Genomic DNA, 23830 nt, shown 5'->3' on the forward strand with positions numbered 1-23830 from the left:
AAGCAATTGCTTCACTTTTTGTGTAGCCCAGCGATATAGCTCCACTGCTTGAGGAGCTTCTCTAAATGTTGGCCTACTGGATTAGGCTTAAGGAATTCACAGTTTCATGATCGTGACTTGGGGGACGGAGACCTCTTTTCATCAGAAATGTGTAGGTGGTGTGACGGACAGGCCATGGGTCTTCCTCCTTGTGACCCAGCAAACCAGTTAGAGCTGCTGAGACCATCGGCTAATCAGGAGAGAGAGGGGCAATTTAAGTTAGATGCTGGCAGTTTAATGATCAGACAGGGTTGAACTATCTGTGTGGGGAAAACCATTTTGATTCCCTGAGGGGAAGTTAAATTCTTGAAGGCACCAAAAGTCTAGCAAAGACTTGGAATGATAAAGAATGCTGCTTAAAAGTTTCTCTGCAAATTGATTGTGTTAATTAACTTTTGTGCCTCACTTGTGATACCACCATGTGTTGAAACCCTCACAGTGTGTAATTATATATACATACAGATTGTTCCAGAGTGCCTCCTTAAACTTCTAGGTGGGGAGTGAGTAGACACCAAGGAGACTTCACATAAGTACAACACCTTGCTGCTGTGAAATCTTAAATGCTACCACAAACAGTTAATTATAGGTCGCTACTGTGTAATGCAGGAGAGGTTTTACTGGCAAAACACCCAAACTGTGGATCACGTTACTCACCACCCATCTTCAGTGAGGGTGTCTGTCACAGGTGGCTTACTTCCATGTCTGGGGACACTGGTCTTAACAATTCAATACCCAGGTTTTGAGTGCAATTCTACACTGTGTTGAAGTCCGCGGCAATTACGGCCAGCAAAGTAGCAAGATTTACCTACTTATTGAGGAAATACTGCCAATGTTTAAAAAGCAAAGGTGAAAAGCCAACTACAATGCAAAGCACGAGTCTTACCTAAAATATAATTTTTCTGAATAGTCTCTAATAAAATTATTCACACAAAGCCTTATTCTCGAGCTGTTTCTAGCTTATGTTTAAAGTTAAACCTTTAATCCTTTCTCTGCTGAGCTCTCAAATGTTGCTGCCCAAATCTCTGAATCTTCTTATCTCCAAAACTGTGTCACTGCCTATAAAAAGATATCAGCTTGTCAATCATTATCAGCATATGCAATATTTATAGCTGCTGCTTCTATTCCAGTTAGAACTATGACAAGCACAGCAGAAGGCAGCATTTATATTGGCATGGCCAAAAATCTTTAAACAGGTTGACACACAAGTGTATAGCTTGAGATGTCTCCTTCTCTAGATATGACTAACTTAAGTAGTTTATTTGGTACTAGTGCTGTCATGAGCACTATCCTAGGAGTACCCAAAATAGCCACACACATTATGGGAATGAGTATTAGTGCTCTGTTAACGAAATGAATTCATTTATTCTGGGTTATATTCAACTAAGTCATAATTGGAGTATTATTATATTACTTATTAAATCCGTATACTGTCCTATAACTGCAGGTCTCAGGGCGGTTCACAGACATATTGATTTCAATATGTTTACTCAGAAAGAGTATGACTAATGCCAGTTATTATCCTTTATAACAAGCTAAATTTATATAACACCTTTCTGCCAATGCATTCAAGGTGCTTTACAATTAAAAATAATAACACAAAATAAGAAGCATTTGTCAGGCCAATGGTGATTTCTACGGAACATGAGCCTATTGGCTTCTCTTTGTTTCTCTGTGTGTCTTTTGCACCAGATACAGTTTTCTGTTAAGAGCACAGCAATGTTCTATATGCCTACCACACAGATAGCTTTCATTGGATGAGGGATTTTTTTTGAATTCTCACGGGGGTGGGGAGGAGCTTGGAAGAGCTTGGGAAAGGGCCAGAGTTCAGCAGTAGAGTTTTACATGCAGAATGTACCAGGTTCAATCTGCAGCATGTCAGGAAGGGCCGGGAAAGCTTACTGTTTGGGTGCAGCACTCCAAACTTTCAATCAGTGAAAACCAAGGATGGGAAACCTGTTGTTCAACTACAATTCCCATTTCTCTAACCACTGACCATGCTGGCTGGGGCAAATGGGTTGCAGTCCAAAACATCTAGTGTCCCACAAGTTCCCCACTTCTGGTGTGCACCAAACTGAACTGATCTGACTCAGTAGAAGACAGCTTCCTGTGTTCCAAAGCTCCTAAACTTGCAAAACTGGTCGGACCGGAGACATAAAAATGTAAATTGTTATATTAAGAATCCTAACAAAACTGCTTCTTTATTATTATATCTTAGAGGCAAACACTGGAATGCTTAATAAATGTAACTTTCCTTTTAATTCTTGTGTTTCCATAATCACTTTATCAGTGTCATAAAACTCTACCAGACTGCACCATTAGCTAATCCATTGCAATTATCCATTTTTATTTTTAACTTTTTACAGCTTCTTTTGTACATTACTATGCATGCAAACTGCCTAATGTAAGTAGTAATAAAGCTGCTAATCCTAATGGAAAGGTTAAACTTAATATAATTAAGCCTGATGTTCAATTAAAACTGCCCACTATGCTAAGCACAATTCCAGAAAAGGCGATAGTAGATTATCTATCTTGCCATCTAAACAGCAAACATACCTATTGTACCACCTTCCTATCACTGCTGGACAATAGTGTTTCAGTGGTTTGCAACCATTTTTCAGTGGTTTGGAAAGCCTTGACCAGCAATGATATTCCATGGATATTTTTTAACCTGATGGTTGCCGAATTACAATCTTTGTAAAATAAATACAATATGGATGGAATGACTGGCCTCTTTTATGTATGTTACTGAAAATAAATTCATGTATAGTACAGTACAGGAGGCATGATCACAACCACAGTTTGATACAAGCAGTACTATATACTTGCTTCTCATTAAGCAGAGCTTAGAATTTGTTCTGATATTTCATGTGTCTGAAATTATTGTCTATGTCTGACTGAAAGAATAAGGATCCTTTAGTCAAAGGCTGTGCCCTCCTTCGTTAGTACAATGTCATGTACAATGATGGCATATACTATGTCATTTTAAGAGATTATGATACAAACAAGGATGTTCCCTATCTCGGCTGAAATCCAGTGAACATTTAAACATTATTGTGAAAATGGCCTTATCCCACTGATTTCTGTCTGGGGTGGGAACCTCCAGCCCATAGGCCAAATGCAACACCTTTTATCCAGCCTTGGAGACTCATCACGTCCATTCCAGTCTTGCCTCTGCATACTCCTCAAGTGCTTCGGGCTACCTAGAATGTGTCTTTGAAATGTAATGATGCATTTTGCTTGCCTGGAAAAATGCATAAGATAGTGTGTAGAAACCTCTGTCTTCTCCATGACTAGTCAAATCCAGTCCTCAACCCACCTTTGGTTCTGGCCCTACTGCCCGCCACTGACATGCAACTCCTGGAAACTTGCCCATCAGGGAATGCAGCTGAAAAGGTACCCCGACCTTGTGTCAGATTTAACCTTAGTGTTTTAACACTAGCATGTCATTTCAAGGGATCAATACATGTTAACTTTTTGTCAGAATGCATTCATATCAGTGTAAATAATTTCACCTGAAACCTCTGGAAATCTCCTACATTAATTAGTGTCTCCAACTATGATATTTCTTAATAAATTAGAGCAATATGGTAAATGGTATCTCATAAGGAGATACTATGCTGCAATTAAAATCTAGCAGCCCCTGCAGATAGGACAGTGGGACTGTGACAAGACATTGGCAGTTACTTTAGATCAGAATCCTGTTTGCTGGTCCTCTTTCAGCCTACATGCATTCAAGAAGTCTTACAGAAAGGCTCTCTGCTCACATAGGTAAGCCTATACGCAAACTTTTTGTGCATACATTAGATTGTGCATAAAGTCTATTACATCTCCTTCTACATTTCACCAATTAAAATACAGTTTTGCTATAGATCCTTAATAGTTGCAACTCAAAAGTCTACATACAAGAAGCAGAAAGCAAAAGACCTGACAACAAGGCTATTCCTGACTAAACCAAACCAATCACTAAGTACTCTAGGGCTTAGCAATCAAGTCAAGTTACATACCTAAAGTGAAAGACAAAAAATTCCCATACCAATTTAACCCAGGTGAATATGGCTTTCTTAGCTCAACATGGGGTACAAGCTATGCCCCAATTTCAAAGCAAAATTTGAACACCAAGTTCTGTCTGAAATCAATTTCCAGCCTTCTATTGCATCACCACAAGCAGTTACTAAATTGTATTTAATCTTTGAAAGAAAGACACACTGCATATTAAACACCTCTGATTCTTATTACTTACACACTACTACTAAAAGTGGAATTTCTCTTTGCCCTGTTCCCATTCCTGCCCCTCATCCATCTCTTTTTTCCTCCTCCCCTGCTCAGCACTAGAATAGCATAATCTAGCACAGGTATGGCTAAATGGTGAAGCACTATCTTGTAAGCCTACAAATTGGGCCATCCCTCTCATAATTTTATTGTGAGGCCTAATATAGTGATAGGCACCATGTAAGTAATAAATTATTACATTATTATTAAATAAATAAATGACATTATTAAAGATCTGCACCCAAAGACAAAGGCAAGGAGTTGACTCTTGACCTTACAGAAACTAGGGCCTCTTAGAAGTTCCCAAAATGGAATGCTTTAAAGTAATTTGGAGCATTTACTGAGTTCCTGTATTTTGCAGCTACAAAGCAACAATCAGTAAACCACAAGGATTAGGATTGGAGATAAAGGCTTAAGCAGTAGGTAACAGAAGCAGAGCAAATATACACCAGACTCATTTAAGAAACTCTCTCCACTATCACACCTTCTACTGTGTGAAATAATGGTGGAATACTATGTGAAAGAGGCCTTTAATGCACCAGATATCACATAACAAATTAGTGAGGTGAAAATACAGAAGTGTGTTGTAGGCGATGGAACTAGTGCATTTTAAAGATTAGGTGCTAAATTTTAAAAGTCTAAAACAACTATGGCAGTACTAGGCAGGGCAACTAATATGTGCACTACCACCTTACCTTACCTTAGTTATCTTGTTTCCCACGAAGACCACTGCTACTGGTGTCTCCCAGAAAGAATAAAGCCTCAGACTGCTTTCCCCTCAAACCAAGAACTTGGCACAGGAGCAGAAAAGGAAGATTTGTTAGCCACGTCCACGGGAGAGACCTACAACAAGGGGGGCGGGGGGGGGGAGATGTTACTAAATGACAAAAAATAAGCTACTCCCGCTTATTGTTAAGCAAATAAGCTTTCAAATAAGTCCCCAAAGAGCAAAAGGGTGGTTTGCACATGGAATGGGTTGCTCCACTCCTATGATTGGGGGGGGGGGCGAGTTTGCATTCACTAGTGTATGAAAAACATACTAACATGCTGCCAAGCAGATACTAGCCTAGGCAACTGACGAAGAATTTTGGAGTTGAGGAGAGACCTGCTAGTAACTTAAAAGAATATATACATGCAAAGCTTTTCCTAGGCAACAGGCTGACTGAGGCTGTATTCCAATTGCTAATTTACTTGGGAGTAGCTCCCATTTAACAGAGTGGGCCTTTCTTCTCAGTAAGCAGGCCCAGGGTAAATTTGGGGTGCAGCAGTTTGGTTTTTTTAACAAAAAGACAGAAGAAAATGTTACTAACTTCTCCTTTTTCACGGAAGAAACCCAAAGGTTTGCTTTTATTTCGTCTGGAGAGGGAACAGCTGCAAAATTAATAGCAAATTTGCATACCAGTCAGATAAGACTGTAAATTTTTAGTGTGGTCAGCATTTGTTGGATACAAAACCCCTTCATTCCCTCAGAACAGACAAACCACGACACCCGTCCTCCACAAGGAACACCTACCCTGAAACAGGTAAGACTGCTACTTCTAGCCTACAAATGCAACCGACTCTCTTTCTACAGTAGGGAAGAGTGGAGCAGCCTGGGAAGAAGGGGCGGAGCTGGGGCTGCTGACTATACTGAGCATGTGCAGCATTCCAAACTAGCTGAGTTCTGATTTAAATGCAGGTGGGCTGCAGCTGTTCCTGATGTTCCTAGTACAGCAACACATCTCTGATTATCATCATCAAACAAACGTGGTAGAGCTGGATGGTTCAGGTATTTGGTGAGTAAGCTGTTAGATTCATCCTTGAGGGATTGAGCTAGGATAGGCATGTCTGGCTCATGTGTCCATTCTGCTTGTCATATCTTAAGAGACGGGCTGTTGTTATTTTGCTAATGAGTTCAGTAATGGGATGGCACAGAAATATTGCTTATAATGAAACAATAAATAATGCTGGTGCAGTAACCCTCCCTAGCACCAGCCAGTGTTGTATCTTTTCCTGGCCTTCTCTGCATATAAATGAAGTGTAAAAGTAGACAGCGATCCCTCATAAAACCTTTCCTTCCACAACCAGACAAATTATAATCACTAGTACAGGTATGAGGAACCAGTGGCCAGCATGGGTGGGGAGGGATTGGACACTGGAGAGCCGTAGGGTTTTGACAAGCCCTGGCAGTTTGGCTGGCCGAATGGATGCGGCATAAGATCTTCTGAGAAAGGTTTCCAATCTAGGCTCTCCAAACAAGAACTGAAGGCTGCAAAATCCTGCCTTACATTCTCACAGCCAAAGGGGAATAGTTAAGGCCTGCCACTGCCAAGTTGGAATGGAATAGGAAGCATGTGTAACTGACCCTTTCTAATTAGGATGAGACCATGGCTCTATTCAGGCATTTTCTCCATTTTGCTTGTTGCGGGCATTGTGGAAAATTTAAATTGTGATTCCCAGCCCCCCCTTTTTTCTGGTGATCGAACTGCTGCTCCTAGGTTTTAGCTATCTAGGAATAGGGTTCATCTGAGGGCATTTTGCTAAGGGACACTGTAAACCAGCCTGAAGGAGGAGTCAGTCTGTTTCAGCCACAAAATAGGTTGATTTCTTATCTCAAAGGAATAAAGAATCCTCTGTATTTTTTCAGCACACATCCTAGAATCTTGGTACGTAGTGTGCTTTTACTGAACTAGAAGTGCCGTCCTCTTTTGTCTGGGAATGCCTGCTTACCCTCAGTAGAAGAGCACAAAATAAGTAACAGGATGGAACAAACATCTCATGCAGGCTGTTGGAACGTGCTTCTGAGTGGCAGGTGTAACACCTTTATGCAATTATGAAGTATCCTCGTATCTGTGCATTACATTCCTAGCAACAGCTGTCAGTGATGTGGAGACAATGCAGGCACATGCAATTACAGTGGACCCTCTGGATATGAACTTAATTCGTTCCAGGGGTCCTTACGTACCCTGAAAGTCCGCAACATGAGGTGCCGCTTTAGCGCACGCACATGGCGCAATAGAGCACTTCTGCGTATACACTTCCAGGTTTGCTGTGTTCGCAACCCGAAAGTTACGTTACACGAAGGTAACGTAACCCAAGGGTCCACTATACTGATGTGGCAATGTGCTGTTTGGATACTGTTGGGTATGCCTCTAGTCAGTAGAAGGTAGGGTTGAGACAAAGAGGAGAAATATACATTGTGATTTGCCACTAAGCACTTAAGCGCCGCCCTTTTCTCCTGGCCTCTCTTATGCAAGAGTATGCCATGAAAGTAGCTCTAGCCATGTAGTTTTAGATTCAGAACCCATCCTTGTGAATATCAAGTAACTGTAAAGAAGGAACTTTTTTCTTTACTAATGGAGCTTCTGTATGTTTTATTTTGCCTTTTAAGCAATGCCAGTGACATGTGAAAATGAGACAGGTTGGGGGGTGGTGAGAGTAATTCCAGGCAGCTCCAGTTTCCAAGCTTTTAACTCTGCTGCATATGTGTGTGCGCATAAAATAAACCAACCAATTTAATTTTTTTAATCTATCAAGAACTAATGTGATGATGTGATTTTCAGCACTAGTCAAGAGGAGCTAAAGTATTTAAATTGGCCTGAGAATCAAGCTGTTAGTTACACATCTACAACTTGTATACTTGTGTCACAAGCATAATGCTGTTGGGAAAGTGAATAACTTCTAAAAATGGAAGTTAGTCAGAAGTGTTCATTTACTCAGATTCTCCTCGGCTGTAATGGATGGTAAATGTTTGCTTTACTCTGTGTAGGTCCCACATTATAAGAAATTGCAATGAATATTCATTTTGTTGCCTTACCACTTTACCATCAATGAAAATGAGGGATTAACTAAGGCAATACTTTATTTCCTTCTGTAATTGTGAATGCATAACATTCATTATATTATTAATCCATCTTGAAATGTTCATACAAAGCTATTTTGAGCCATTAGTTGCGTCACTGTAATTGATGGATTACTGCATTAACGTTTAATTTAGTTTTGTTTTCAAGGCATAACACTCAGTTTCATTCAAGTTAATTGTATAACCAAATAAGGAAATAAATTGTTCCAGGAGAAAGCATAATGCAATTTAAGGATTCTTCCCAATTCAAGCGATTTGTTTTTGTCCTCAGAAGAAGTTGCAGTTTAAGTTTTAGATTTGAAATCTAAAAATGCCACACACACACATCAGGCTGAAAGGGGGGGGGGGGAGTTTTTCAGCTGAAAATTGTGCTTGAAAGAAATTTGAACAATTTTTTATTCATAAAGGCTTGATAAATAAATTCTTAAGTTTCTCTTCCCTCTCCAAAATCAAGACTAGGTAAGGTATTATTTTCATAACACATAAATCAACAAATAAAAACTAGACTCTGTTAAATTATAAAATACTAGTATAAATAAAAATTATTCAGTATGGCACACCAGATTCCCCATCCAATTGTGTATTTAAAAGTCACCAACATTATGTTGTTGTTTGTTGTTTCTCAAATTATGCTTATATTTAAAATGTATTATATGAGCCATATTTGTATTCACTTGTCTGTGCTAGTAAGAACATTTATCTAATACAAAAAATATGCATATGCCCATTTGGCTTCTGTATGTTTTTGAAAACTGTGTCTCAAGTCTGTGAAATGTTAGTTTAAAGTTTCGCTGGTGCAGTAATTTGCTTTTTTCCTCCTAAGCTTTTATAAGAAGCTGTTTATACTTAGGCCACGGATACATCTAACCCCGCACCTCTACTTTGACTGGTACTTCCCAGCGCAAAACATGAGGTTTATCATTCAGAAGTCTCTCCCTTTCCCCAAAGGTCCAGTCTTTTTCACCTTTTGGGCAGAGGTTCCACCTTGAGCTGACCACCACGGCACTGCAAACAAGTAGGTTACTAGCTGTGAACTGCTCTTTATCTGCCGATACAGCAAGTCTTAGGATCAGGCTGCAAGGGGTACATTTTATTATATATTGTTTCAGAAAGAAAAATGAAGAGAGAAACCGCAAGCGTGAGAAATTACTCTGGTAGATGCAGCATAGCTCATTTGCCTCCAGCATCAGCTGGGGGTAGATGTCATATATTCATGTCATGGCATAATGGCACACTCTAGGCTATTCTCATATACATTCTCATTCCAAGCTCATTTGTCAGTTGTCTGTAAATCCAACATCTTCCTCATGCGGGCTAGTTTATATATCTTTTTCTCAGCTGGTTGTAAACAAATTCCATGTACTGTATGGCAGGTGACAAATAGATGGAATTGACCAGGTGAGGTTTTGGTGCAATCTACACATTGCAGATAGGCCAGGCTGCAGCTTATTTACTGGAATTATTTGGAAAGGAAGGCAGCTGTCATATCACAAGAATATATATATATATATAAATAGTTGCTTTGCAGGACTGAACCCATTGTTGTTGCTTAGAAGGATTTGCTTTGTACTTGTAATTGATCGCTTTGTAATGGTTCAGCTTAAATGCATAAATCATTATGAAGCACTTAGGCAGTGCTATATTCCTATCCCATTTGGTGTCTGACTTGATCATATGGGGAGGGGGGAGGTTGGCATCATGCATCTACTTGCATGCATTGGGAATCCCAGTAGTGGCAAACCATGTGACTGTGCACAAGTCTGTGAGGGTACAGTCATATACTGTACTTAGGTACAGTCCTTTGCCATATTTGGGGAATTCCCCACATATGAAGAAATAAATTGGTTTGTTAGTGATAAGGAAATGGTGTGCTGTTGTTCTGAGTGACTTCCAAGATCCAGCCACAGATTGTTGAGTGTCAGCTGGGGAAAAAAGGAAAACAGATGGGTGACCTGGTTGAACCTCTAAATATCTGGTACCCTGGGGGGATGGTTAGGGAGTCGGGGGAATGAGTGTTCCAGGGGTGAGAACCCTCAGATCCTGAATGAAGCCCCCCAAACCTCTGATTGACCTTCAGCATTCCCTCTCACAGGCGCTGTTTCACACCATGAGTGTTTTTACCTGGCTGGAATGTGTCCTTGAACCCTGATAACGCCTCTGTCTTCTTCGTCCTCAGAAATTTACGTTTATTACTCTGCTCACTTTTGCCTCTGGCCCCACCCACAGTGGTATGTGGCTCCTGGAAGATTGCCCAAGAGGTGATGCAGCCCTTGGGCTGAAATAGTTCCTCCTAGCCTGCTGCACACTGTACATAGCACTGACTGAAGAGGGAACAGAAAATGGGCACCTCCAGAAACTCATCCTGCACCCCTTGGTACGCTAATAAAATGTTTGGGTTCAGGCCTGACAGCCCCAAACCTGAACCCACCAGCACTTTTTAGCACAGTAGGGGAATGCTTCAGAAATGGAGAAGAAAAGAAATTATAAATATATATATTCCTTTTATTCTCCTGAAATTACTTCCACCCCACTCAGGAGCTTTAATGGTACTCAAAGGCTGCCTGGAGCTCTGAATAGGAGCATCCTGGACAGTGACTGAAGAAAATTTTGTTGCAAATCATACCTTGTAAGATTATATTATCATGAAGTATATAATATTGTAGTTGTTTAGGTCAGATTGCCTCGGCTGTTTTGTTGCCATATCGTGAAAAGTCATGTGGGCTCTGTTCACAAATATACAGGCTCACTTCCCATTCCATTGAAATCTCATCTTCAAATAATGCTTCTTTCTATAATCTAAATCTCCTGCTTAGAGCTCATCCACAAGCAGTCAAAGCAATTACCTTTTTAACTTTGTCCTCCTTGTATATATTAAAGCAGGATTTTCATAAGGGTTCTTATTTATATTAATATATTTTACTTTTTTCTATTTACTTTATGTATAATACATAAAGGTAAAGTGGTTTGAACTGATCTATTAAATCGGTCTTTATTTGCATATTATTCAAACAGTTCACTATTATGCTGTAGAAAGCAATAGATGGAAACATTCTGATGCCCTCATTCTTTCTTGAACTGCAAGTAATCTCTGATCTCAAAACCTTTGCAAATCAATGCAGGATTGTTTATTATACTGGAAAATGTTCTTGTCTTCTTAAAAAGACTGCGTGTGTGTGCATATATGTTGACAAATAGGAAAACATATCCATGGAATGACTGAGAACACATTATTTATTATAGGTTGCTGATGATCTAATAATTCACAACACAGCAAACCAGCAGCATCAAGAAGTATCCTGAAAGCTCATTAATAACTTTTTTTAAAACGATGCATTCGTAGGCTGTCAATTGTTCATGCTGTCTATGGAACAATGATTTTTTTTCCAGTTGTAATTATATTATGCACGTTTTAAAAATGTATGCCGTATTTGCATCTGAATATTTTCCCTGAATAAATGATTTGGATTTTTCTCTCCAGCCAGAATAAATGCAAACATAGGCCTTTTCCCTTTTATATAACTGTCTATATGAGAAATGCTACTTTGAATTCCTATAATATTCTTTATGAACAAACTAGATTTGACTGTGCAGACCAGTATGTCATGTTGGGTTGCTGCCATAATCCCAAAAGGTGGGGGTGGTGGGAACTTGAAAGCACAGAGGTAGGGGAGGGAGGTGAACTCCTGCTTTTCTCCCTCAAACCTTGTCTTTCCCATCCCACATATTTTCCTGTAAGCGCTCCCCCCTCAAAGAAGAAGAAGAAGAAAGCAGCCAGAGAAAGGTATATTCAAAAAGAAAAAATGTGATAAGAAAGAGTACAGCTCTGCCTTTCCATCTACACAGTTTGGCTCTTGAAATCTACCACAGCTTCCCAGGTTGGATTGTGGCTGTCGTAATAATAATACAGTGGTACCTCGCAAGAAGGGACGCGGGTGGCACTGTGCGTAAAAGCCTCAGCGCCTAGGGCTTGCCGATCGAAAGGTCGGCGGTTTGAATCCCCGTGGCAGGGTGCGCTCCCGTCGTTCGGTCCCAGCGCCTGCCAACCTAGCAGTTCGAAAGCACCCCCGGGTGCAAGTAGATAAATAGGGACCGCTTACTGGCAGGAAGGTAAATGGCGTTTCCGTGTGCTGCGCTGGCTTGCCAGATGCAGCTTGCCACGCTGGCCACGTGACCCGGAAGTGTCTTCGGACAGCGCTGGCCCCCGGCCTATAGAGTGAGATGAGCGCACAACCCTAGAGTCTGTCAAGACTGGCCCGTACGGGCAGGGGTACCTTTACCTTTACTACCTCGCAAGACGAATGCCTCGCAAGACGGAAAACTCGCAAGGCGAAAGGGTTTTCCGTTTTTCGAGGTGCTTCGCCAGACGAATTTCCCTATGGGCTTGCTTCGCAAGAAGAAAGCCCATAGGGAAATCTCCGGGGACCTCTTTTAAAATGCTGGCGGTCGGGAGCAAAGACTTTCGCCCACCGCCGGCCTTCAGAAGAGTTCTGTTCCAAATGCAGGATGGATCATGTAGAGAGTCCCTTTGCATATACAATTGTTTATTAGGACTGTTTCTTAGCTCCTTTCTGTTCACCACCTCCCTCCAAGAAGGGAAAATAATAGGAAGCACAGAGGTAAGAAAGAGAGAAGTGTGCTAAGTTTTTTTTAAAGAGGCCCTCATTACAGTTAGTAAAATATGGGTGATATTAGCACATGGGATAACAAGAAGCTTGCAGTGTGGTTGATGTATAAAATATGTGCCTCGATATCTTGCTTATTTTTAGATATTCTTTCTCTTTTTGAATTTCCATAATGAGCATGTTGTGCCTGTCAGCATCCTAGTTCCTCACTGAAACCTTCCGTCTCTTTTATCACCAGAGTCTCAAATGTCTTGTCAAACCTCATAATTATTTCCTAGAGTCAAATCTGCCATTAATCCTCTCAGGAAAGCTCATGCAAAGTACCGTCACTCAAGGGGCATGAAGGGAGGAAGGACATGATGTGTCTGTGTCATCTCTTCAGTCTTCATGGTTCGTTGTCTAGGAGGAACTGAAACTTAAGTAACATGCTCCAGATAGAGGCACAATAGATAATATTACCTTTTGATATTCCATTACAATGCAAACTAGAGAAAAATAATAATGGTGGCAACATTCTCTCTCCTTTTTCTTTTTAACTTGGATCTAATAAAGAGAGAGAGAGAGAGAGAAAGCATATTCCATCAACTGAAACAACAAAGACTTATGAAACAAGAAAAGTAGTGGGGAACTAATTATCGTTCCTTCGTATTTGGCCATGAAAAACATACCGTTTTGGTGGCACATTATTTTCATGCATAAAAATATGCATTCTTAATTATGTGCATTATTAGTTCCCAATCACTACCATGAAGGCACATCTCTGTGCTCTCTTCCTATCAGTGTTGCTCTTCCTACACTGGAGGAAAATAGTGTGCTATTTTGAAATACTAACTTTTTTATCATAGTCTCATTAAGCAGAATATTATTGCTGTTTGGGGGGAGAGGTGGTAATACTGCTGTGCAACATGTAGTGCATGCTCAAATGGAAGCCCATAAATTGAGTTCACCAACAGAAAACAGTTATTTGGAAAAACTGAGGTCCAATTCATGTGGCTCCTGGGCACACAGAGCTTTTGATGGACAGTAAAGGAGGTGCTTTTTCTGCTTCATGTGTGTTGAGATTCCCAGAGAGAGTGTTTAGCTGTGTGCACAAAGTCAGAATATATAATTTTCTTTCTGGACATCCAGTGAGGTAGCCTTCCAAAGAAAGCTGAGTGTTGCACCCAGAATTGTACCTGAATGCCCCAGTATAATATCTTTTATCAATTGAAGGTATCTGAGGTCAGAACAGGTTCTGTTCTGTTATTTGCAGTTGAACATTGCAATACAAATATCACAGATCTGAGTGGCAAGGTTTTTGAAAAGTCTCTGCCAGTGTTAGAACAGAAATATTATTTGAAAGGTGTCAGTTCTTTTAAATAATTGTTAACTGTAACTTCCCTTTTCTGCATATACCACACACTTAGGACCAATAAATTGACAAAAAAAAGGAATGGATTCTTTTAAGTGTGCTCAGAATACTGATGAAAAACCAAATTAGTACTCCAGATCCCACTGAAGTCAGTTACAAAATTACCACTGACTTTTATGGTTCTGGATTGCAAGCTGAATTATCTTAGCAGGGCCAGTTACTATCTCACAGTCGAGGCACAGCTGGTTTTAATGTGTACATTTCTTGCAGCAGGGATGTCTGCAGGATTAACTTCAGACTTGAAAGTGAAAAGATAATGTAAATGTGAGAGAATAAAACCAGGTCATAGAAATTGTAGCAGCATATGGTGCAAAAGCTGAAAATGTGCATGATGCAAAAAATAGCTCCAAATCATAGATATTTAATGGGCTTGAACTGGCTGTCTGTCACCTGTGAGCCTCTTCTAGCCAATGTCTGAGCTGCTGTGATTTCATGACATGTTCAATGTTATGACTATAGAGGTGGAAGGATCAGTCACAAAATTCTGACAGGCGAATGTGATGGAAATAAAAGACCGAATTGGCTGGGGGCAACATTGCATATTGCCGTGGAGGGGGGAGGATGACTTAAGTAGAAAGGTTTTCTAAAGAGGCAGCAGCTAGGCAAGAAGAGGTGGTGGAAGGGAATGTAAGATTAACCTTTGAAGATGCCACATCGTGCATGTATTAGCACTCAGTTTTCTGATTCTAAACAAAAGTGAATTTGCTATGAGTGCACCCTAATATACAAGTCTGCACACTTTTAAAACACATGAGGAAAGTGGTATTGCAGGTAAGATACACAATGAGTGAAGTTACTGAAATCACAAATACTGTTGTGATTACTGGAAATGGATATGATTCACATGTTCAGAGCAACTAATGCAAAATCTAAAAAGTATACAACTGGGGAAATGTTAAAAAACAGGATATTTAAAATTCCTGGCAATACTTTAATTACTCAGATGTTAACTTGGCTACAGCAGAATGCAAAATGAAGAGCAAAGACATATTTCTGAAAAGTACTTCAGGATTGTTTTGTTCCATGGCTTATTTGAAGCATTTGTCTGGTTTGAGGCTATTTTGGATGAAGTCCTAGAAAATGCATGAAGTTTGATAAATATGGCTGGTTCAGAGGAACGCCCATGATGATAAAATATAATTAGGCTTAGAATATTGTTCATGGCGATGGGAAGCAAACTGAACAGTCTGGGTCATCAATAAAAGTTAGTTTGAGGAAATATCAGATGACTAAATAAGTTTAATTGGAGTTTTATTATCTGAGAGTGGGGACCTAGTGCTAGGAAGTAAGATCATTTTAGGAACAATTGCATATGCAATTAAAATTCATCTTGATGAAATCTAGAGGGGGCAAAGCAACAGATGCAAATGTAGTTAAGTGGCAATGTTAAAATAATTCTAAACAGAAGGCCTCTTAAAATACATAAATAGAAATGCATTTCGTTGGGAAGTGGGAAATCTAAATAAGAAAGAAAGATGCAGCACAAGTTAAAAACATAATTAGAAAAATAAATTGTAAAGAGTATTTTAGATTGAAAAAGAATCTTGTTTTATTGACAGTGTCTGCAAAAAAATATATGAAAGCATAGTCTGCTTAGGAAAATGGAACACTAGAAAATGTGGGCAATTAATTGTGGTGTAGGGAGAAGATGGCAAGCTGAAATTTCCAATCAGTATTCTTGTAGTATTTAATGCTGGTGTTTTGTAAATGTCTTTTACTACTTAACATCTGTGTGAATCCATTTTACAGATGAAAGCATGTTGTGAGGTGTCTAAATCACACAGTAGCCCACAGCTAATGCTTACTTACAACACAGTGGTACCTCAGTTTAAGAACAGTCCTGTTTATGAACGATTCGGTTTAAGAACTCCGCAAAACCAGAAATAGTGTCTGGGTTTGTGAACTTTACCTCAGTCTAAGAACGGGACGCGGGTGGCGCTGTGGGTAAAACCTCAGTGCCTAGGACTTGCTGATCGCGTGGTCGGCGGTTCGAATCCCCGCGGCTAGGTGAGCTCCCGTCGTTCGGTCCCAGCTCCTGCCCACCTAGCAGTTCGAAAGCACCCCTAAGTGCAAGTAGATAAATAGGTACCGCTTTATAGTGGGAAGGTAAACAGTGTTTCCGTGTGCTGCGCTGGTGCTGGCTCGCCAGCTGCAGCTTCGTCATGCTGGCCACGTGACCCGGAAGTGTCTTCAGACGGTGCCGGCTCCCGGCCTTTTGAGCGAGATGAGCATGCAACCCTAGAGTCGGACACGACTGGCCCGTACGGGGAGGGGTACCTTTACCTTTAAGAACGGAATCTGAACGGTGGAAGGGCACCAGTGGCAGGAGGCCTCATTAGGGAAAGCACATCTCGGTTTAAGAACGGTTTCAGTTTAAGAACAGACTTCCGGAACGGATTAAGTTCGTAAACCAAGATACCACTGTACAGTAGACTCACAACTTGCATGCATTTAACTTGTGCACATTCAACTTTGCACGCTTGGCAATTAAAAAAAGAAAAAGAAATGGGGGGAAGGGGAAACTTTGGCTTCAATGGTGGGTGGGATTGCCAATGTGTTTTGTCTGTATGCAATTTTGGCTTTATGCGCTATCCCCAGAACATAACTCCTACATACGTTGTGGGTCTAATGTATGTTTTTAACCTATGTTGAAGGATCACCAGATCATGTTTGTTTTACTTTCTGTCTGTGAGATAGGAGGGGGCGGAAGCTACTCTTCCAGACTTCCGTCCCTAGTACTGTGTGCTTTTTCTTTGATCTGTCTAGAGACAGGATGGCAGTATGAGAGCTGTTTCTCTCGTACATGTTTGTTATGTTCTTTTATTTGTTTAATCAGTAGAAATAAATTAGGTGTGCTACAAAACCTCCACAGCTTTGCTTCCGTTACTCTGCTGCATTTGAGGTGCTCACATGAACAAATGTGAGTCCACAGCACCAGGACCTATTCCTCGGGAATGCTGTGCTGCTGTTCCTGTGATTGGAAGGTGCTCCCGTCACCCAGCCCATGGCAGGCACTGAAGATGTGGGCTGAACATGGGTGTACGGAAAGAGGGTGCCTTGTATATTTCCCACTTGGGGAGTAAATCAGTTGGGCATGCAGTTTTTAGTGGGTAAATGGGCTTAAGCATCTCTCTCTTCAAGTGAAATTCTGGAAGCTCCATTTCATAAGACAAAAACTTTACAAAAAAGTTTGGAAGGGCAGGTGATGTATCTATATAAAACAATATACAATGCCATATCGGGAACTTTGAGCTTTATTTCAACTTTATTTGCATTGAAAGGCATCAGTCTGCTGATGAAAATTGAGAGGTTGAAGGACAGCACCCTAAAAATTTTAATACTATAATCCCTTTCTTTTAAGTCTGTTGCTCATAACAAAAGCAAACCAAATGTTTCAGCAACCCTGTGACAGAAAATGTAGCATTGTTTGTGTTGAATTTAAGAGATAGGTGGCAGGGAGCCCTAATTACCGTACCATTAGATACTGTAATCTGCCACCTCCTTCAGCAGCTGTGTTGTCGTTCTAACCAGCACTCCATACTAGCAGGAATGTTGGTGAATGTTTCACTCATCCATAATTTAATTGAGGGGACTGACCTGGCATATATTATCAAGACCTTTGTAGATCACCTGATCTCAATTAGCTATGTCCCCAGTGTACTTGGTTCAGCACCAGCAGAGACAGGAGAATCAAGTTATTTGGGCTGCCATAATGCATTGGAATTCCACTGCTTCTGTCAGGCAACCAGACTTCCTGGGGACCAAGAGTGAAGGCTTGTACCTGGTGTTGGACCAGAGTCAGAGTGAGTGTTCTCTTAGTGTTCCATCCACTTCACTGCTCAGCAGTCTGCTTCTGCCAGCTCAGGGAAGAAATTTCAGAAGTTCTGTTGGAAAAAAACCCCAGATGTGGTATTGAGAGATTTCATCGTAAGTACCAAGGACACCTTGGTAGGTCCAGCCTGCCTGAGCACCTTCTCATGAGCAATGTAAATAGTCATCCAAATTTCTACAATTGGATATGAGAAGACTTTTACTACCAAAACCTCTGTTTGCATTAGTGGTGGTGTATTGTCCACAGTAACAGCAGCACCCCACAGAGCATTAGGACACCCAAGGAAGCATTTATGTTGCTCCCTCAAATTTATTTATGGGCATTTATGTCTGCCCAAGTTTTTGAATTTCTGGTAATTTCTGAATTACCTGTTTAATTCAAAATGACAGTGACCATCCTACAAACCTTCTAGGGAATAATATGATTGATTCTTGAAACAGCATTATTCAAAACATGAAAATATTCAAGCAGGACGGCATTAAAAATATATATCCTGCATTGCTAGAATTGCTAAAAGCATATTTCAGTGTGAAAGTAATGTCCCTTTAGCCCCAGTCTGTATATAAAAAGATAAAGAGCAGGTTTTTGAGATGTTAGCAAATGTCTTGGTTTGCAAACTCTTCTTGCTCCTATCAGTTTTGGCCACATCTCTCAAATATGGTCCATTCAAGACCCCCCCCCCCCAAAAAAAGTATTTCACGTTACCTGGTCATTTATCCTTTCCCTTTAACATACCTTTCTTCTGTCCTCTTTTGTGCCAAATGTGAGGGAAGCAATAGCCAAAGGACTCCATCTATGAAGTCAAGCACAACTTCCCATTTAACCTTGGAAGGAGGCCACATGATTGACATTTCCATTCCTAGAGTAGGTCCAAGCCATTACAAGAGCCAACTAAATTTCATTTTGCCTTATCTGCAGGTTATCATTCTTTCAAGAATCATCACATTCTGACAGGATCTTGATTTAAGGTTTTCAACTCAGCTTGGCTCAAGCTGAATTCACAAGGTCAAAAAGATTCCAGGTTTGTTCATAATACAGAACCAGAAGATGGAATGCCAATCCTTTCAAGGCCCTGGAAGTGGCTAGATGTGTCTCATATTCCCATTCTCAATTAGGGCAATTTTTAAGGCTGTCAGCTCACTTTCCCCCCCTCATGTGGGTCTTTTTTCTCTTCCTTCCACATATGAAACTTGTGACTAATTTTAACACTTTTTCTTTTCCACATCATTTGAAAGTTTAAGATATTTCTGTATTTTCAGTATCATACTATTATGAAGAAAAACAACTTTTTTTAGCGAGAGAAAGAGTTCTAAGTTGTTAACAATATTTTCTCTTTTCTCAATAAATGAAAAAAAGAAACAAAATAACAAGGAAACTAGTGAAAAAGGCATTTTGCTTGTATTTCATGCATGTGGACCTGAATATTGCAAGGGGAACAATGCATAGATCTAATGTTAAATGTGAAGATAGCCCAACTGATATGAAAACATACACAAAGAAAAAGCAAGTGAAGTTCTGTTTATTTTGAAAACTGTAAGAACAAACAATCCTGGGGCGGATGATCCCATAAACTTGTATTTAACCCTTAAATGGCTAGGCAGATCAAACCAATTAATACATGTTATTCTCTACAGAGCAAACATTTGATTGGTCTGTGTTAACCGAAGTGCTTTAAAAGCAAGAAATTAATTGTATGTGTTTGCAGCAAGCATTTGGGAAGATGTGAATGTATAATTTCTGCCTGGATATTCGTTACACATTTTAGTGGTGAGGGAGCACTTTGTGTTTTAAGGATGCATCACAGAGAAATTCTTGGTGAACATAGTGCACTTTATGCATGTACCAGGCAGAAATTCTTAACTATGTACTTAGTATTGGGGGGGGGGGGGGGAGAGAGAAATGCACCAGTAGAATATATTTTCCCCATTCCACACCTCTCAAACTAAATTATGCTTTCTGTGAGATGAGGGAGAATTCCAAAACAGCAGAAGACACACGGACATTTTCAGATAAAATTCCCTTTGATATTCTCATAAGAGTTTTGACTCTTTATTTTTCACTTAATAAATTAACCACTTAATAGGTATAAGATATTAGCTTCAGTTGCATGGACTCCATGTGCCTATTCCAGTGAAAAGACAAATCCTTTCCAAACCTGTTCCAGTACAGTGGTACCTCTGGTTACGTACTTAATTCGTCCTGGAGGTCTGTTCTTAACCTGAAGCATCACTTTAGCTAATGGGGCCTGCTGCTGCTGCTGCTGCTGCCGCGCCACGGCTGCACGATTTCTGTTCTCATCCTGAAGCAAAGTTCTTAACCCAAGGTACTATTTCTGGGTTAGTAGAGTCTGTAACCTGAAGCGTATGTAACCTGAAGCATATGTAACCCAAGGTACCACTGTAAACATACAAATCTGAGAGTTGGGTCCACCATTCTGCCATGGTAGAGGTTAGGCTTGAACACAAGATTCCATACCACATTCATATTGCTGTCATTAACACCTGCAATTTCCCAGCATTCTGGAACTTGAGTGAACATGGAAAACTCCATAACACAACATGCTGAACCGTGTTTTCTTAATTTAATAGAACACTTTTTCTATTAATAAACAAGCCATAGAATGCCGCACAACGGACCACCAGCAGCAGCATTTTAAACCTTTGGATGAACAAGATATGCTTTTTTTCATTGAATTGCTGATGGACCAGGGCTGGAATTGGATACCAATATTAATTTCAGTGCCCACATTAGTCTGCAAGAGTGGTCAGTTCATCCTATTCAGTCTTCAGGATTCATTAATTAAAACTATATGGTCTATTGATCGATCCTTTGAACAAATCTTCAGCAAGACTGGATTGAAATGAAGATTTATTACAATGTCTGCAAATGATCCAGTATCTTTCACTGTTACACCTGCACTCTACTGAATATTTTTTCCAAATATGTTCAGGCCATCATCCATCATTTTATCCTTAGAATTGGAAACAGCTCACACATACATGTGCTTCACTTGACCTATCATGATCTTCTTGTTCACTAAATGAATGTGTGAAATGTCTTCTTTTCAAGAGTATTATTTCCAAGTTAGCACCAAGTGATCTGTGTAATTTGTGAGCACTCATTAGCACATAAAAAAGCTATTGTTTAATTTTACAGAAAGCCAGTGTGGCGCAGTAGTTGGAATGTAGGAATATGACCAGGGAAGCCTGCTCTCAAATCCCTAGGCAGGAAGAACTAGCTGCACAATTATGAGATGGGGGGCACCTGGCTTACCAGTAGTACATGTAAAACGGATGTAGGGCTCTTAGATCCCAAACTTTATGTGAATCAACAGTGTGTTGCATCAGTTAAAAAGGTTAATGCTATTCTAGGCTGCATCAACAGAAGTATAGTGTCCTGATCAAGGGAAGTAATAGTACTAATTTATTCTGCCTTGTTCAGATCCCACCAGGAGTACTGTGTCCAGTTCTGAGCACCACAGTTTTAGAAGAACGTGTGCAGAGGAGGGTGACCAAGCTTTATGAGGAACATATGAGGGATTTGAAAAAGTGCTGTCACATGAAAGATGAGCAAGCTTGTTTTGGCCTACACTGGGGGCTAGGACTTGAACTGATAGCTTCAAGTTAGAAGAAAGGAGATTCCCACTAAACTTCAGGTCAAACTTTGGCACTGGTTTGGAGTGAATTGGACTGTGTTGGGTTTTGGGATGTTAATTTGAGATTCTTTGGATTTCATCATCCAATCTCTTCACTCTAGATAAGTCCTCCCCCCATAGAATTTCTTTTTTGGGGGGTTGTAGTCAATTTGTGGAAATTGTCTGAATTAATTATGAAGGAAAAAGTAGGGCAATCTTAATCCCTGACTCTCCCAAATTTAGTCAAATTACATCACTTGGAGTTTTCAAAGAACAGTAGGTAAGGTGGCTATCACAAAAAGCTGACCCCCTTCTTGTTACTGTAACCCAAGCAGTGGAAATGATAACAGAATACATGGTATTATTTGCTAGAAAGTCATTATTTCCCTTTTCACTTCATAAATTCCTGGGATGCTTTGTAACCTTCTGTTTTTCCTCCAGTTCTTTTGCTGATTTTGTTGAAAGCTGAACGAATCCACCAGGTACAAATAACCTGGCTGTAGTTTTATTCTTTTCTTTCAGAGCCACAATTGCTTCATGAAAATAGAAAAACTGTAACACAGCATTGCAGGACTCTATATCATTTTGACTCTGATGGCCTGTTTCAGGTATTTCGACAAAGAACTTTGGTGAGCTATTCGATGCTCAATAATAAGTAACAAATAGTGTGATTCAGTGAATTTGTTTTCCTTAGAAACGGCTGACTGCAGTCTTTTATTTGAAATGTTAGGTAAAGGCAGTGCTGCAGACAAACATTCCGTGATCCTTGATATACTGAACAGATGACCTGGAGAAACTGCCTACCACAATGAAGGATATTATGGCTGAATTTTGCAAAAGCATGTTGTACAAAGTATGGATGTGGATTCACATGACCAGGCTAAACCACAATGCAACTTTTGCTCACAGTAGATAAAAGATTAAATGCTTTAACATATGCACAAGCTGGAACTCAAACTATGCTTGCCAGCTCTTTTTGCAGGGAGATGATTGTCATCTTATGGAAAAGCTATCCAGTATAAACTCTTTCATTAAAATTCTGGAGGTGTTTTGAACAGTTGAAATAATGAATCTAAGTATTTTAAAGTGCTAGTGATATTGAAATTGTGTATAAATTAAAAGCCTACCAGCAGCCCCTTCCTCTGACCAAAAACTGAGATGCTTTGCTCTGAGTTTGTAGACTGAAAGCAACAGGTAGTTGGAGCAAACTTCCATGTATAAAAGAGGAGATAAGCAGCGTTCCCAACAGCAGCAGTTCCCTTGGCCAGTAGCTGGTGTCAGGCGGAAGATCCTGGCATTGAACAGCAGCAGTCGCAGACCCAAGGGCTGACTGATATGACAACCACAATTCCCCAAGTTGGAAGAGGGGTTGGCCCACGGCACAGCCACTAACTGCCTGTGCCATGTGCCCCTTACCTGGCCTGCCCCACCTCCCACGCCATACCTCCCCCTACCCAGAACCACCGTAACTGGACCTCTCCCTGCTCTCCCCAGCTCCTCTCCTCCCAGGCATATCCCACAAATGCCCTTACAACTCAGTTAAAAACAATTAAGACACACACACAAAATAAAAAAATAAAAAAATAGAAGAAGAGGCCCTCTGTACTGGGCAGCAGAAGTCCTTATGAAGCAGTCCACCCTGGGCCAGGTGGAGAGAGGCAGCAGCAGGGCCCTCAGGATCTCAGCAGGGTGATTTAGTTAGTTTGTTCCATAAGCCATGGTTTGAGAATAGTACAGACTGGGTCATGGTATGTGTTAACAAGAGCACTCTATAGCTTGTTGCTGTGTTTAAATTAGAAATGCTTTATTACACATTATTGGTAGGGGAACAATAGTACTGGACAATTGCTACTAGTTTCAAAACAAACATGCTTTATTTCATAAAAATTAACATTTTATTATTGTCTCTTTGAAGAAGAATAAAAAGTCACCACTCCATTCACATTGCATATCAAGTAAGTGTCATTATGAAAACATCATTAATATGGAAATTGCAACACTTTGATTAGCACTTGCAGCCCCCTTTTGTAACAGAAAAAAGAGGAAGGAACTAACCAGATTGCAGCAATTTGCATAATAAAAACCCAGTAGTGGCAGTGCCACCAGTAACTGAAACTAAAGCAGGCTATCATGTCTTTTTAAACAGTTTAATGCAGTTTTTAAAATGTGCAGTACAAAGGAA

At 40.2% G+C, this 23830-nt stretch overlaps 2 long non-coding RNA genes across 2 annotated transcripts in view; one reads left to right on the forward strand and one right to left on the reverse strand.

The window, feature by feature from the left end:
• LOC114595984 (uncharacterized) overlaps positions 1 to 5917 on the reverse strand; it is a 46852-nt gene extending 40935 nt beyond the window's left edge. The window contains exons 1-2 of the long non-coding RNA XR_003706388.2: positions 5822 to 5917; positions 5009 to 5151 (exon numbers count right to left, since the gene is read on the reverse strand). This is a non-coding gene — a long non-coding RNA (uncharacterized LOC114595984). The remainder of the gene's footprint in view (positions 1 to 5008; positions 5152 to 5821) is intronic.
• Positions 5918 to 5961: 44 nt separating this feature from the next.
• On the forward strand, positions 5962 to 22909 carry LOC114595985 (uncharacterized). The gene is made up of 3 exons (XR_003706392.2): positions 5962 to 6076; positions 22171 to 22256; positions 22379 to 22909. It is a non-coding gene; the product is annotated as an uncharacterized LOC114595985 (long non-coding RNA).
• The last annotated feature ends 921 nt before the right edge of the window (positions 22910 to 23830 follow it).

The sequence above is a fragment of the Podarcis muralis genome, chromosome 4 (genome assembly GCF_964188315.1).
Source record: "Podarcis muralis chromosome 4, rPodMur119.hap1.1, whole genome shotgun sequence".
NCBI classification, from domain to species: domain Eukaryota; kingdom Metazoa; phylum Chordata; class Lepidosauria; order Squamata; family Lacertidae; genus Podarcis; species Podarcis muralis.